The following is a 14,588-nucleotide window of genomic DNA, read 5'->3' as shown; positions in this document are numbered from 1 at the left end:
CCTCTGACAGAGAAATAGCAACACAGTGACTGTGAAGTGCAGGTGCATGCCTTTATGACCAAAAAGCACGAGCAGACAAGAAATTAAAACCCACAAAACTTCAAACAAATTCCAGTTGATCAGTTTAGACAGTGTGCTGAGTGTCTTCTAGACACACTTGTAGAGTAACTCAACACACTGGATAGAAAAATATATTAAGTTCTGATAAATAAGGCAAAAAGAAAACAAACAAACAAAAAAAATCAAAACCTTATCAGATCACCCTTTTACTACATGAAGTCAGTTGTAAAAGGTGACCTAGAAAAACTAGAATTTTTTTTTTTTCTTTGCTTCAATTTTTAAGAACATTCATCTTTTTGGGTGCACAGGAAAACACAAAGCCGCTCACGCAAATTGGGAAGAAACAATGAAGTTCTCCAGCAGCACTTTTATGACAGGATATATCACACTCCCTCAATTTAATTATTCGCTGTGCCCAGAAGTTGTTTTTGCTTTGGCTCAAACAAGGAACAATATGGAGCTCCACTTCATTAAACCATCAAGCCCTCCCTGCAAACAGGCCAGATGCTGATTTAGACCAGTCTACACCACAGACTTTTGTTGGGATGGTGCTGGCATCTGTGCTGGCTGAAACCTTACGTAATTACACCGATCAAATCAGTGTTCCCACCTCCAATTCATTTTGTTCATGTCTATGGATTTTCAAATAAAACCGCTTCCGTGTTTAGAGAGAAAAAGGGAGCCCAAGGTGCCAGCATCAGCCTTCAGCAAGACTTGCAAGGCGAATCAAGAACCACCCTCCTTCCCCCCATGCAGCTGCCTCTCACAGGCTGCTCCGAAAAGAAAGGCAGGCTGGTTTCTTTATTTTAAAATACTAAAGCAACTTTTCAGATGAACACAATACGCAGAAGTACCTTTTTCTGAAAGAAAGGGATCTCTATAACCAAATGCAGAATCTATTAATACAGCACTTCAGGAGTATAGAAGTAAAACCTTTCACAAATCCTAGCCTTATTTTCCAAGGTGGACTTTCTTCTCTTACCTTACCAAACTTACTGTACCTTCAGCTAATTGCTCTCCTTTCTCAATAATTCAAGTATAAGCCTCCACAGATCCGAATCTTACAAGCAGAAAGCTTGAACTTGGGCAACTAACAATAAGCTCCACTGTCATCTCCTAAAATTAATTTAAATAAAATTAAGAACCCTGACTTCATCAATGGAATAAACAGATCAGATCAGCACTGAATCTGAAAGCTTTGCAGTAGTATTTATGTATTATAATAAAGAATGGAAAGATTATTGTGAAGCCACAAACACAGAAGCATTTTCTGCATTAGCCTGAACACACTGAAGCAAGGAATTTAACAAACAAGCATACTTTGCTTTGGTTGTTAGAACAATTCTTTAAAAAGACAATGATTCGGTCCCAAACAGAGCTGCAAAAAGGAGAAAACACTCTGTCATCTCAGCAAAAGAGCACTGGAATAATTTCTGCAAGCTGCTCAAGGAGGTGGGGGGTTTACTTAGGAAATGTTGATTTCCTTGAAGAACACCAGCTGGCTGTGTGCAGTGCCAACAGCAGGAACTGGACCCAGACTGCAGCAGCCACAGAATGCAGAAACCCTTCTCACCAAACACATACAAGCAGGGTTGGGAGGCTCTGTCAAACTGCCTCACCCTCCCATCCTCAGGGCTGCTCCAAACACACAGGGATCACCTCTGCTCCCCTGAGCAGGGGAGCTGCTCCTCTGCTCCCCCCAGCACCAGCAGCAGGGACGAGGCTGCTGTCTCAAGAGAAGCATCATCCAGGTAAGACTGGCACAAATCTGAATTCCATTGAAGAGCCAATCACTCCCATGCACATCACAACAGTTTATAAACTACAGCAGCAATGGTGCATGAGAAAAAAACCTGTAGACAGTTACTCAGGTCCAAGTAAAATATTTTCAATCTAGCATGTTAAGTGACTTCAGACATTTTCTTCAGTTTTGATAGTCCAGATCACCGAAAATACTCTTACTGCAGATTTTTAGGTATGACCTGCCTCACTACCTAAAACTTTTCATCTTATAAGTGGGGAATGAGTTAAAATCCAGGAGACCTCAGCTCTCACAAAGAAACACAGTGCAAGAAACACAGTTCTCTCAACCAAAAAAAGCAAGAAAGTAAGAATTAACTTCTGAACATATTCAGAAGTCTGTTCATTGGGCGAATTCAAATGGCTTTCATTTACATAAAATTAATAAAAAATTGTTTTCATTCTGCTTTATGGATTAGTATCTCATTTCAAAGCATCTTATATCTACTTTATTAGGTATTTATGGTATTCAGAAAAATTACGCTGATTTTGCTTCAGCTTTCTTTTCAATATTCTATTCACACTTCCAACCCAACTGCTGACTTTTCATAAGCAAAAGAATTGATATGCAGCTTTAATGCAAGAGGATGTCCAATTTTGCTAATGCTCCATGCACTGAGAAGGAAAACAGCTGGCAGGTTTCTGATCTTTGGAGACATCTGAAATACAAGACTGACAATGAACTTTAGGTCTACAACTTAATGTAAACGGATGCGTCTGCAAAAGCTGGAAACTCATACAGAATTAAGAAATATTTGAGAATAGTAAATATTTTCTCTTTCTGCTGTCTTTTTTTAAATTTTAATGTTTATCTCTTGAAGCATTTCTGTGCTTTTAGCCACTGCAGTTAACCTTCTTGTGTAATTTGCATGGTGCAAGTTTGCATTTTATTCATTACTCATCTCAAATGGGTCAAACTCCATCCAGCTCTATTACATTTGTGACTAAAAGCTAAGAAAATCTTAACTGCTGAAAACAACCTATAAAAACCCAGTAGCAGCAGCTTGCAGTTCAGCTCTCTTTCTTTGTCAGGGTTGCTTTTTTGTTTTAAGCTCAATTAAAAGTGAACAACTGTCGTGATGAGATGTTACTACACATTAGGATGGATTAAATAAAACCGACTGCTTAGAAACCAACACCATTTGGGCAAACACGAGTAAGCAGTTTAACAGTTACATAATGCACAACATCTCCCACACAATACTAATCAAAACCCAACAAAATTACTTAAAATAATGAGCTATGATAGAAGATTTGCATAAATACAGCCAGCAGTGTTTAATGAATTTGACCATGAACAGCAACAGATGAATATTGACTTAAGATCTACAGTAACAGACGTACACAATAAAACAACAGAACTGTTAAAACTTCGTTTTTATAAAGACATTAGCCTTGGACAAAGTACAGAAGTTGAACAAGATGTTTCTTTGTAAAAAGTGAGGTCAAATACAAAAACAGTTTATCTGTGTTTAGACTGTGCCTCAAACACCAGACCCATTTTTGTTTAGCTCTCAGCCATCCTCACACACAAGGAGGAAAACCAGATGTCACGCTCTGACTGAAAACACACTGTGGAGTCAGACATCAAAACCCTGAAACACTTAAACCTGTCCAACAGCAGGAACATTACACCAAGACTTGTACATTTTCTTGTAATTATCCCCTGGACCTCCTCAATGCTGGCTGACCATAAATTAAAGCGGGGCTACACATGCAGTCACCATTTAGAGGAGGAAAACCACCTGCCTCCAAAGGAAACATGGAAACACACACTCAGCATCCACTATTGGGCAGTTTGCTCCTAATTTATGACAAGCCACATTCAGACACCACCAAGGACTGTCTTTGGTGCAAGCCTTTCCCACTGGAATACACTTAAGGCAAGTCCCAGTTCAAGTGAGCCAAACAAACTACACTCATTTTATCCAGTTCTTCCTAAGATGCTGGCATGGCAGCAAAGTATCAAAAAGAGGAAAAAAAAAAGAAAAAATAGCAGCAAAAATGCTATTATCACAGCACACAAAGTCCACTAGCATGGATGCTGCTGCTTAACACAGTGCAAAGAGCTAGTGTCAAATACCACAGGGAAAACAAATCCAAATTCCTTCTAGCGACACAGATACCAGTTCTTTTTCCTTTTTTAATTGCTTTTTTTTAACCATATGATTAGTAATCTGTATTTTATAGCTATTATGGATCATTTAATAATCCACATCTCTGAGTTAATCACTGCAGGGCACTCTGCAGTCCTGGAAAGTTTCAAAGTAACAGCTCTAAAGCAGTACTAACAGGTTCTGGGGTGGGAGTAAGTTTCTACTGAAGGCAATAAGCCCTTTAAAAGCCATGAGGTGACATTTCTTTTTATCCCTACAAAGCTAAACAGCAATGGAGAGGTAAAAAATAAAAAAGTGACTAGTCCAGCAGCCCATCTCAGCCGTTCAGCAAGCTAAAAATGAGCTTCTCAGCAGGCATCCAGTAAGGGGAAGGCACTGCAGGTAAAACCTGAACCCACTGGCCCATCTGTCAGATGGTGTCAATGACAGACAGGAGTCCAGGACAGAACCCCCCTGACTCACCAGGGCACTGAGAACCAGTAAAAAACAAAAGCTGATCATCAACACTTCTTGAACCCAAGACCTGTAGATTGAGGCTCTTCCAGGGGAGTACTGAAATAACAGCAAGGAATAAATATGCCAGCTGTCTCTGCAGATCCCTGCATAGATACTGGAAGATGACTGGAGACTCAAGGAAAACTTTCAAGCCCATTAACCACAAGTCAAGCTCTCACAATGCACTTATGGTCCCAACAACCACAAAAAACAAGATTCTCTCATAAACCAACAATCATAAAACAAACTTCCTATTTTTTTGCCAAAATTATACACATTTATGAGATTTATGACAGACTTTTTTCTTCCCAGATAATCAACTGACTGCACCAAGAACCACAGCGTTTTTAAATGAGTGGACCTATAAAAGTGTGTGTAAATTCAAAGTCACAAAAAAATAACTGAAAAAATAGCTCTGATACACTGAAAAAAAAACCCCAAAAACAACAACCAACCAAACAAAAAACAGATCACTCAAGTTTATTTTTCCTTCCAGACTCACAGAAGTCACAGAAATCATGGCTCTGACAGCTTTCTTTAGCTCAGGAACCCTAACTCCTGAATATGTAGAAGTTACCAAGAAAACAAACATACCTCCCCAAAGTTTCTTAATGCCCACAAACTCCTCAGTAACCCCAACTTTCTCTGCTTTATTAGAAACAGCTTCTCAGGATCAGATGCTAAATCAAACTGAAGTCAAAGAACCAGATGGAGGATTTTGAAACCTTAACATTTGACTACAGAAGTAATGGCAAACATAACCCAAATAAAGCAGCACCGTGCCTTGGCTTCTGGCACAGCGGGAGGGAGGGGAAGAGGAGAAGGCTGCAGCCTCCTTGCTCACAAGTCACAGTTCCAGACACAAGTCCTACTTACACAGCCCTATTTCCACGTGCCAAAGCAGACACAAGTCCATCCTTGCAGCCCCACATTCCCCGGGCAGCAGGTTACATGTCTATTTTCACTCTGTACCTAGTTCTCAGTACTTCATGTATTTTCAGCTCAGTTCTGAACTTAAAAACAATCTTAAATCCTGTGTCTTCTCCAGCACTTTTCTTAGAAGTAATAACTGTCCTTAATGTAGAATTTGCAAGCCATTCTCAGAAAAAAAAAATCCAACTTAGTAGACCATAATAAAAAATAAACAATCAAAAAAAACAACAACAAGCCACGCAGTAGTATCCTTGTCTTAAGAACAAGCAGAACAGATTACATCAAGACAAATCCAAAAATCCAAATAACCAAAGGGAAAAATGCCAACTTAATTTTATCTCCTGTACGGTAGAAAATGCAAAAGGGCTGCAAATTTGGCTGCTTCCTAGGCAAGATGCTCTGCACATACCAGTCATTACCAATACTTCCACTGTATTACCTCCCCATATTCCTTGTAAAAAACCTACTATTCCTTCTGCTTTCTTGAACCAGGGACTCCGTATCAGCTCCCTCTTGAAGAGAGTTCCCTCTTCAAACATCACTGCCCTCATTCCCTGCTCCATCCCCTCCACACCTCCCCTCTCTCTGGTCTACACCAAGTGAGTTTCTGCATAAATGGGATACCAGCAGAGGTAAAAAAGTTGTTTTGAAAAATGCCAGGTGGACACAGCTCCAGTTTGAGTACAGAGCTCTTGAACACCTGCCTATACCACAAAAGAAGGAAACACAAAATCATAACTATTATTATAGATTAACACACTCTCAGAATTCTTGTTGAAGTATGACAGTTCTTCTTTTTAAGCATGTTAACTGGTAGGCCCCAAAGAGGTAATTATTAATCTTGCACATCAAGAAAGCTTCGAAAGAATTAACTACATAGAGCAGCTGTGCTCCAGCCACTGATGATGTAAAAATGAGCACAGTCACAATCCTGTGCACACTGAAGCAATGACAGCTACACAATAAATGCTATGGAAAGTACCAGCAAAGTGTCTGGATCCCAAATGTTTGAAATCTTCATTTGAAGACAAGTGCTTTAAGGTGTAATAAATTTCATTCAACTGACATGACAAAGTTACAATTATCTATGTTACTAAACTGATTTTACCAAGCTACGCCATCTGACAAGGGAAATGGCAAACTCTTCAGCAGCTGTGTTGAAAAAAAATTCTCTTTTCAACTTTGCCTTGTTTCCCTCCTCACACATAGTACTATTAAAAAAAATAAATTAAGAACTCTGTTACAGCTAAGCCAGCCATTTTCAGCTGCCAAACTGAAGTTTAGTTCCATTTTAGTACCAGGAGACTGTGGATCATAATTCATCTAGTTAAACTGAGGATTACTTGTTGACATCAATTTTGAACAGCCCAAAATAACCCAGTCTTCAAATTTTGGGGGGAGGAAAGGGCATGAGATTATTAAGAGAACTGGCAGTAGCAGTTTAAATGCTTTGCTGTGATTAGCAGAGAGCACATCACGACAAGGAATGTATTGATCTGAAGTTGTGCTAGAACTGATATGGCAAAGAGAAGCTGGAAAGAGAAACATTAACACCCAAGTTAATACCACATGAAGGAGCCAGTAAATCTCACTTTAAAGTGCCTGAGAGAACATTTGATTATTTGATTGACTGTATTAAAAATAACCTCCCATTCAATCAGTAAAGTATTTCCTACTTACAATTCTGACTTATTTACAGATCCTTCTTGCAAAGGGCACCAAAGATGAGTGGGAATTTCTGTCCCCAAGGAATTTACAGGTCAAACAACACACAATGAGAACAGCCACACACAAAGCTAAAAATGTCCCCTTGACCCATTCTGAGCTGGAATTAGTCTCCAATTAAAGTCACGCTTCTGTGATGAACCCCGTTGATGCTTTTGTGCCACTCAGCATTCCAATTACATTAATATTTGTAATTATACTTCTGAGAGAATGCTAATAGACACAGCTCCACACGAACAGATCATGGCCCCGCTGGTGTCACCCCTACCTGCCCGCCCTTGCTTAAGCAGCACAAGGAAAGTAAAGTACAAATTTCTTTTTCCTTCAAGAGAACTACACCACACAACTGCAGTTTCACAAATCCCACGAAATGCAACGCATCCAAAGGCTTTATTCTCTTTGAATGCTGTGAGGCACTGAAAGCAGAGGTGATCCTTCACATACGACATGCCAGCCTCCACATGCTGAAACACCAGCTCAGCTTGGCCTGCAGAAGGAGGCCAGCAAAAGAGTTCCAGAACACCTCCTGCTGCTCACCTGTCTCCCCCTGAGTAATTACTGAAAAAGGGGGTGGGGGGAAATAAATAAGCCTCGCAAATATCTTCTGTGAGACCGATAAGCAGATGGAAAAACAAAACTGATTACAGCAGATCTCTCCTGAACTACTGTTAAAAGGTTCTGCTCACGACAGAGTGACCTCTAAGAAGAGAAAGAGGGACTAACTACACAGAAGACATCTCACCTCTCAATTTTTGCCCCAACAAACACATCAAAGCCCTAAATTCACATGCCAGCTCCACCACTTGTGACACGGCAGGCAGCTGGTGAGCAGAGACTGTTCAAGCACAGCACAAAGCCCGTCAAACAACGTTTGTTTACTACATCAAGCCCCAAGAATTCCAGAAAAAGTTGTCATCATTGCCATCGCTGAAAGTCACCGTGGCAGCAGAAAGTTCTCAGCAGGCGGGCTGTGCCAGCCGTGCGGGACACCCGGATCCATCTTCTCCATCATTTCTCCCACCCGCTGCTCCCAAGGGAGCGCTGACTGCTGCGGGGACAGGCTGATCCTGTCACTCCCAAGGAAGGACTCACAGACCCATCCATGACCTCCGCAGACAAGTTTATCTTATCCTGCCAGGAAGCTGCTGCAGTCTGGGACCGTGAAAGCAGACAGGGAGGCGCTGGCAGCGTGGATTTACCAAGGTCTGCCTCGCTCCTTAATCCAACTTTCCCAATTTTTGTTTGGTCTTCGGTTCCCAAAGACGAGCTCGATTTTGAAATACTTCTCACTCTGTACTTCACTTCTGATAAAGCATCGACAATAGGTGATCGCAGAATCACAGAATGCATCACGGAGTGGTTTGGGCTTGAAGGGACCTTAAAGATCATCTTGTTCCAAACCCCTGACATAGGCAGGGACACCTTCCACTATCCCAGGTTGCTCCAAGCCCCGTCCAACTTGGCCGTGGACACTTCCAAGGATGGGACAGGCATTATCATGGAAGTTCTGCTACCCAAAATCTACGGACACAACCCATCGCTCCCATCCCCTGCTCCACCACCGCGTGCAGATCCACACAGGCACATCCGACCACCAACAGAATCCAAGCAGGAGGGTGGGAAGAAGTGGGAGGGAGGCAGCACAGGCATGATCTCACCAGGCACACTGAGGCACCACAGCCCGGGGTCCGGAGCAGCAGCCACGGGAGGAGAAATCCGAGTTCCCTGCCTTTGTAGCGAGGCTGTGCCAGCCTGCCTTCCCTCAGCGAACCGCTCCACGCGGGACACCGACCGCAGCGGGATCCGGGGCCGCGCTGGAGGCGGCCCCTCACAGCCCCCCCGACCCCGCAGCGGCTCCCCGGCCGGCTCCGGCTCAGCTGGCCCCCGTTCCCCCCGCGCCCGCCCGCCCTGCAGCGCTGCCCGAGCAAGGCAGTGAGAGCACGGGGGCTTTACCTCTCCGCCGGGTTCCGTCCCTCAGTCCCTCAGGAACACGCTCTGAGCGCTGGGAGCCGCCTGCGCCCCGCGCCGCCCCCCCCCCCCTCCCGCGCTCGCCCCCCGCTCACGACATGGTCTCTCCCGAGGCGCCGCGGCTGCCGCGGCCGCGGGCGCTCCCACTCGGCGCGGCGGGGGGGGGAGGCTCTGCCCGCGCTCCTCTAATGGCGGCGGCCGGAGCGGCCCAAAGCAAAATAAACCCCCGCACGGCCGAGCCGCACGTCAGCGCGGCCTGCCGGCCCTGCGCGCCGCCCATTGGCTGGGCCCGCTCCCGCCTCCCGCCAATCGGCGGGCGGCTCTTTGCGCAGAGCGGTGATGTCATCGCTGCCGCGGGGTGCCGCGCGGAGGGCGGGCGCCAGGGGGCGCCTCCCGGCCCGGCCCGGCCCGGCCCGGCCCGGCCCCTCAGGGCGGGACCCTCGGGGCGATCCCGGCCCGGCCCGGCCCGGCCCCTCAGGGCGATCCCGGCCCGGCCCGGCCCCTCAGGGCGATCCCGGCCCGGCCCGGCCCGGCCCCTCAGGGCGGGACCCTCGGGGCGATCCCGGCCCGGCCCGGCCCCTCAGGGCGGGACCCTCGGGGCGATCCCGGCCCGGCCCGGCCCCTCAGGGCGGGACCCTCGGGGCGATCCCGGCCCGGCCCGGCCCGGCCCGGCCCCTCAGGGCGGGACCCTCGGGGCGATCCCGGCCCGGCCCGGCCCGGCCCCTCAGGGCGGGACCCTCGGGGCGATCCCGGCCCGGCCCGGCCCGGCCCCTCAGGGCGATCCCGGCCCGGCCCGGCCCCTCAGGGCGGGACCCTCGGGGCGATCCCGGCCCGGCCCGGCCCGGCCCCTCAGGGCGATCCCGGCCCGGCCCGGCCCCTCAGGGCGGCTCCCGCGGGACCCTCGGGGCGATCCCGGCCCGGCCCGGCCCCTCAGGGCGGCTCCCGCGGGACCCTCGGGGCGATCCCGGCCCGCACGTCCCCCCGCCACCTTCCCCGAGCCGAACTTGCGCCTGGGTTGCCGGAGGTAACGCGCAGAGCGTTGTGGAGTGGAGACGAGAGCATCCTCCCCGTGGCTCCACATGCACCGTGGTACGGGGTATATGGACATCGGAGGTTCCTGTGGGAGTAATCCCTCAAAAAAGACCCCTCCTTGCGATGGCACACGGCCAGGCAGCAGCATCGGTTTGTGGCAGCTGATCCCAGGGTCACTGAGGCTGGAAAAGCCCTCTCAGCCCATCGGGTCCGAGCTGTGCCTTGTCCCCAGCGCAGAGCACTGAGTGCCACATCCAGCCCTTCCTTGGGCACCTCCAGGGATGGGCACTCCAAACCTCCCTGGGCAGCCCCTGCCGATGTCTAATCACCCTTTCTGTGAACAAATTCCTCCTGATGTCCAACCTGAACCTCCACTGGCTGCAGCTCAAGACTCTGTTTGTCATCAGCACTCGGGAAATACTTCGCTATGGAACAACTGAAGGAATTCATGGGAATCCAGAATCCAGCAGGTGCCATGGTCAGGTTGATATGGTGGTGTCGGGTCATGAGTCGGACTCAGTCTCAAAGGTCTTTTTCAATCTAAATTGATTCTGTGAAATAAATTTTTAACATTTCCTCCACATGTTGATTCCAGCCGTTCCTGACTCGAGACTGTGAATGCGTGGGATTGGAGTTCAGGATGTCACCCTGCCCAAAAGGACTCATCCAGGCAGCAGCCCCGCAGTGCAAAGCCCATTTATCTTCTGAGAAGAAAAGACCAGCAACAACAGCTCTGCCAGCCCTTGGGTTCAGTCCTTGTGCTGGGTTTGCAATATTTTTTTTTTGCTTTGCACTCAAAAATTGCGAGACTTCATCTTCCTTAAGCTGCCCTTGTAGGCTCGCTGACAGGAAATGTGTATTTCTCCACGTCCTTGCTTTTCCCTCATGGGTTTTACATCATTTGATACATGATTTTTTTGTTCCCCCCACTGCACTTACTACTTTTTATTTCAGGCTTTCTCAGATGTTTTAGCACTTTCTTATTTCCATGGTTTCATTCCCCATTCCCAGGCTCTGTTAGACAATGCCTCGGGCTTGGTGTTGCATTGGGAAACTCGTCCTGGACCAGCTGGATCCATCCCTTCTCCCTCAGTCAGCATAAAAAAAAGCACCTGAGATGTTCCAGCAGAGCAGGGCTAGAGAAAATCCCTTTGTCCAGCAAGCAAACAACCAGGACTGGAGTCAGGACAAGTAAAATGTAATTACTTATGGAGACTGAAATAGAAATTTGTCTTCATTTGCAATTAAATTAGTTCCCTGTAAACATTGAGAACTGTTGCAGGGGCAAGGTAATGTGATTTCTCTCTCCCAGACTAATTATTTACTGAATTCTCTTTCTGACTCCACTGAACAAATTGGTGCATTTCTCAAAACATAGCTGTAGAAAAAAAAGGGGACAATTTTTTTTTTTTAATAAGACTTGGATAAGTCATGTAAAATAAATATTCCTTGTCTTAAGGAATTTTACCATATCTGCGCTTAGAAATCATCCAGAAAATGAAAATGTATCCCTTGCTTTTTGCATCTAGGCAAGATGATGGAAGAGATGTTGGGGTAAATTCTAAATGCTGTCTCAACTGTGCAACAATGGAAATTTCCAGAATTGATTGTTATAGATTAGACTGCATAAAAAGATATGAAAGTACAAGGAACATATCAGAACCACAGACTCGTAGAGGGGATTGGGTTGGAAAAGAGTTATGACCAACTGAAAAAAAAGAATTCCAAAGAATTCTATGATTCTAAGAGATTTTAATCTCTGCAGAACAGAAGCATTCTGAGTAGTGAAAAAGGTCCCTGGATAGTATTCGAAGGAGAACATGTGGGCAAATTGAATTTGAAAATATTTACCAGAGCAAAAGCAAACCCTGGGCTGCATCTCCCAATGACCTGACGTTTTGATGTTGGTGACTTTATTGCTAAGGCCATGTCTTTGGCTTTAGCTCAAAAATCTGCTGGTGTCTCCTTCCAGGTTTACCTTGCAGGAGTTTGCCATTTGTTCTAGACTTAAACAATAAAATACAAGAGGAATGACCTTTCAGCAGTTTAGAACATTGATATTTACACATGTAATTTATCCAAGAAGAGCTTTCAGACTTCTAATTTGGAGGCAAATCAAAATCTACATGGCTTGATAGTCCAGTCCTCAAGAGATTTGGTATTTGATTATATTTTCTTTTTTTAAATGTCAGAAAGATAATTATATTTTTGTTAGAAGTAGCAGAAGTTGTAAGCAAGTACTAATTTCCTATATCCCACCCAAAATTTTCATTTTCTTTCACCAGTTTAAGGAGAAATTTTAACTCCCTAGGAAGGAATTTGGAACAGTCATACTCATTTGACAGCTGAAGCTGTTATTTTGGGAACCTTCCTTTGCAGAGCTGGATTTGCTCAGGCCTTGCAGCTCGTGTGCCTTCACACCGAGTTGTACAACTGCCCCTTGTGCCTCACAATAAACCCACAGCGGAACCATGAGATAAAAATAGCATTTGCACATATACGTGTTCCAGCTTTCTCTTTTCCCCACTTTTCAAACATCATAAATCCCTGTTCTTGTAACTCCCCACCTTCCTTAGCCATCCTAACTCCAACCTCCTTTCTTCCTGTTCCTCCAGAGCAAGCACTGATAGTGAATCTTGTCAGAGCTCACAGATTTGGTAAAACCCAAGCAACAAGCACAAATGCTGGGATTTTGCAGGATTATCCAGCTCAGGGCCCTGCTGGTTCCCATCCTTGCCAGCCTGGAGCTGCCCCAGCAGCCTGGAACCCTTTGTGCCTGCGACGTGTGAGCCTTGCAGGCAGCCAGCAAGGCAGATGGCTGGGAGGTTCCCTTCCTTTCCTACAAAGGATTTATAAATTTAGGATTTTTTTGGCGCAACCCTGAGTTGCAATTTACCTCTGTCTCCTATGAAACACGAGCACTTTGCCTTACAAGATGCCCTGATTTTTTACAGTCCTGATGCTTGCTGTTAGTAAAAGGCCTTTCCCTCAACCCTCCCTGACGTTCTGTTCTGATTCACCCTGTTTATACCCGAGCAAATGATACCCAAAGCTATAATTAGAAAGCAAGCGTTGAAACATTCCACAGGAGCACATTTGTTGCGTGCAGTAGCTGGGGAGACTCAGCGACACAAAATTGTGCTTCAGGTAAGCAAAAAAAAAAAAAAAAAAGACAAAAACCTAATTATTTTCTGCCGGCATGGAGTGTTTTTGTGCTGCAGCAGAATTACCTCAGCTTGAGTGCAAAGATTACATCTAGTTAGTGATGTCTAAGTGCAGATCTTGCTCTTATGTAATTCTCTTTACCCTGGTAACTCCTCGCTCTCAGGCAGGGTGCTGGCTCCCATTAGGAGAGTCATCCTCAGCTTATCCAGGAGCAGGGATGTACATGCTCACCAGATGGTTATTTCTCACTAGCTGAACTTTGGATATGCAGAGCTCCCGACTCAACCAGCTCCTCAGATCCTGCTCTTGCCGTTGCTTTATCCTCTGTTTCCAGGAGCAAGGATGACTAGCAACACTTAGATAAAGGGCGAGGAATAGAAATGCACAAAAATCCAAAGGAAGCACAGGTTTTGGATTGAGAACAGGATGTTTTAAATGGTTCACTGGTTTGTTACCAGGTTTTCATCCTCTGAGTCAGCCTGAGCCTTTACACCCAATGAATCCCATCCTTGGGCTGCTTTTCTCAATTTCATTTGAATCATAAAAGTATTCAACTATAGCTAGGTCACTCTCCCCCCAGTCCAGGCAAGGCTGAAGTCAGAGGAGGCTAAATCACAGAACCATAGAATGCCTTGGGTTGGAAGAGACGTGAAAGAACGTCCATGGAGCCTGCAAGAGACGCCTCACAGCTCTCCAAGTAGTCAGTGTGTGGGGGTGATTGTTTCAGGGACAAAACAGCCAGGAAAGATAGAGAACAAATAAACCTATCTTGGAAAAACTGGGCAGAAATGTCTCTGAAGTCTGCACTCTGAAATGTATTTTGGTAGCAGAAAGGAAAAAGTTCAAAGTGGCGAGCACTTACATTGAAAGCTTCCACGTTCTCATATTTTTCTTGCTTCCTTTCTGGTTCCACATGGAGCAGAGGAAGGGGGTGAAGGAGTAAATCCATCAGGATGAGGCTTTCCAGCTGAAGGCTTTGAGCCCTGTGATGGGGGAACCTTAGAGGCTTTCCTCAACTGGGCAGACCTTGCTGGTGAAGGAGTCTGTGGCCAAGAGAGAGGCAGCAGAGGTGGAGAAAAGCAGGAAGCTGGGAGGCCATGGGGTGGCCGTGTTCCAGCACTCAGTGAGGATCTGGAGCCTCCACGAGACTGCAGGAGCTGCCCGGCCCAGATGGTGAGCACAGCGTGGCTGCCGCCGCTCCGAGCACGCATCAGCAGGTCTGTCACAGCACAGGAATGCAGGGGGAGGACAGAGTGAGGGAACCCAGGAAAATGTGAGACAGGGCGGTAAAGG

General features: G+C 46.1%; 2 protein-coding genes across 3 annotated transcripts in view; one reads left to right on the top strand and one right to left on the bottom strand.

Annotated features, from left to right (window-relative positions):
- The window catches only part of ZRANB1 (zinc finger RANBP2-type containing 1), a 41,792-nt gene extending 32,546 nt beyond the window's left edge, over positions 1-9,246 (bottom strand). For both annotated transcript variants that reach the window (XM_068198314.1, XM_068198313.1), the window contains exon 1: positions 9,084-9,246. The gene's annotated coding sequence lies outside the window, so the exon portion shown is untranslated. The remainder of the gene's footprint in view (positions 1-9,083) is intronic.
- OAT (ornithine aminotransferase) overlaps positions 1-14,588 on the top strand; it is a 345,851-nt gene that overhangs the window by 123,364 nt on the left and 207,899 nt on the right. The window lies entirely within an intron of this gene.

This window comes from Anomalospiza imberbis, chromosome 8 (genome assembly GCF_031753505.1).
Source record: "Anomalospiza imberbis isolate Cuckoo-Finch-1a 21T00152 chromosome 8, ASM3175350v1, whole genome shotgun sequence".
NCBI lineage: Eukaryota > Metazoa > Chordata > Aves > Passeriformes > Viduidae > Anomalospiza > Anomalospiza imberbis.
Note: the sequence above shows the minus strand (reverse complement) of the source record. Positions and strands in the feature narration are given on the sequence as shown.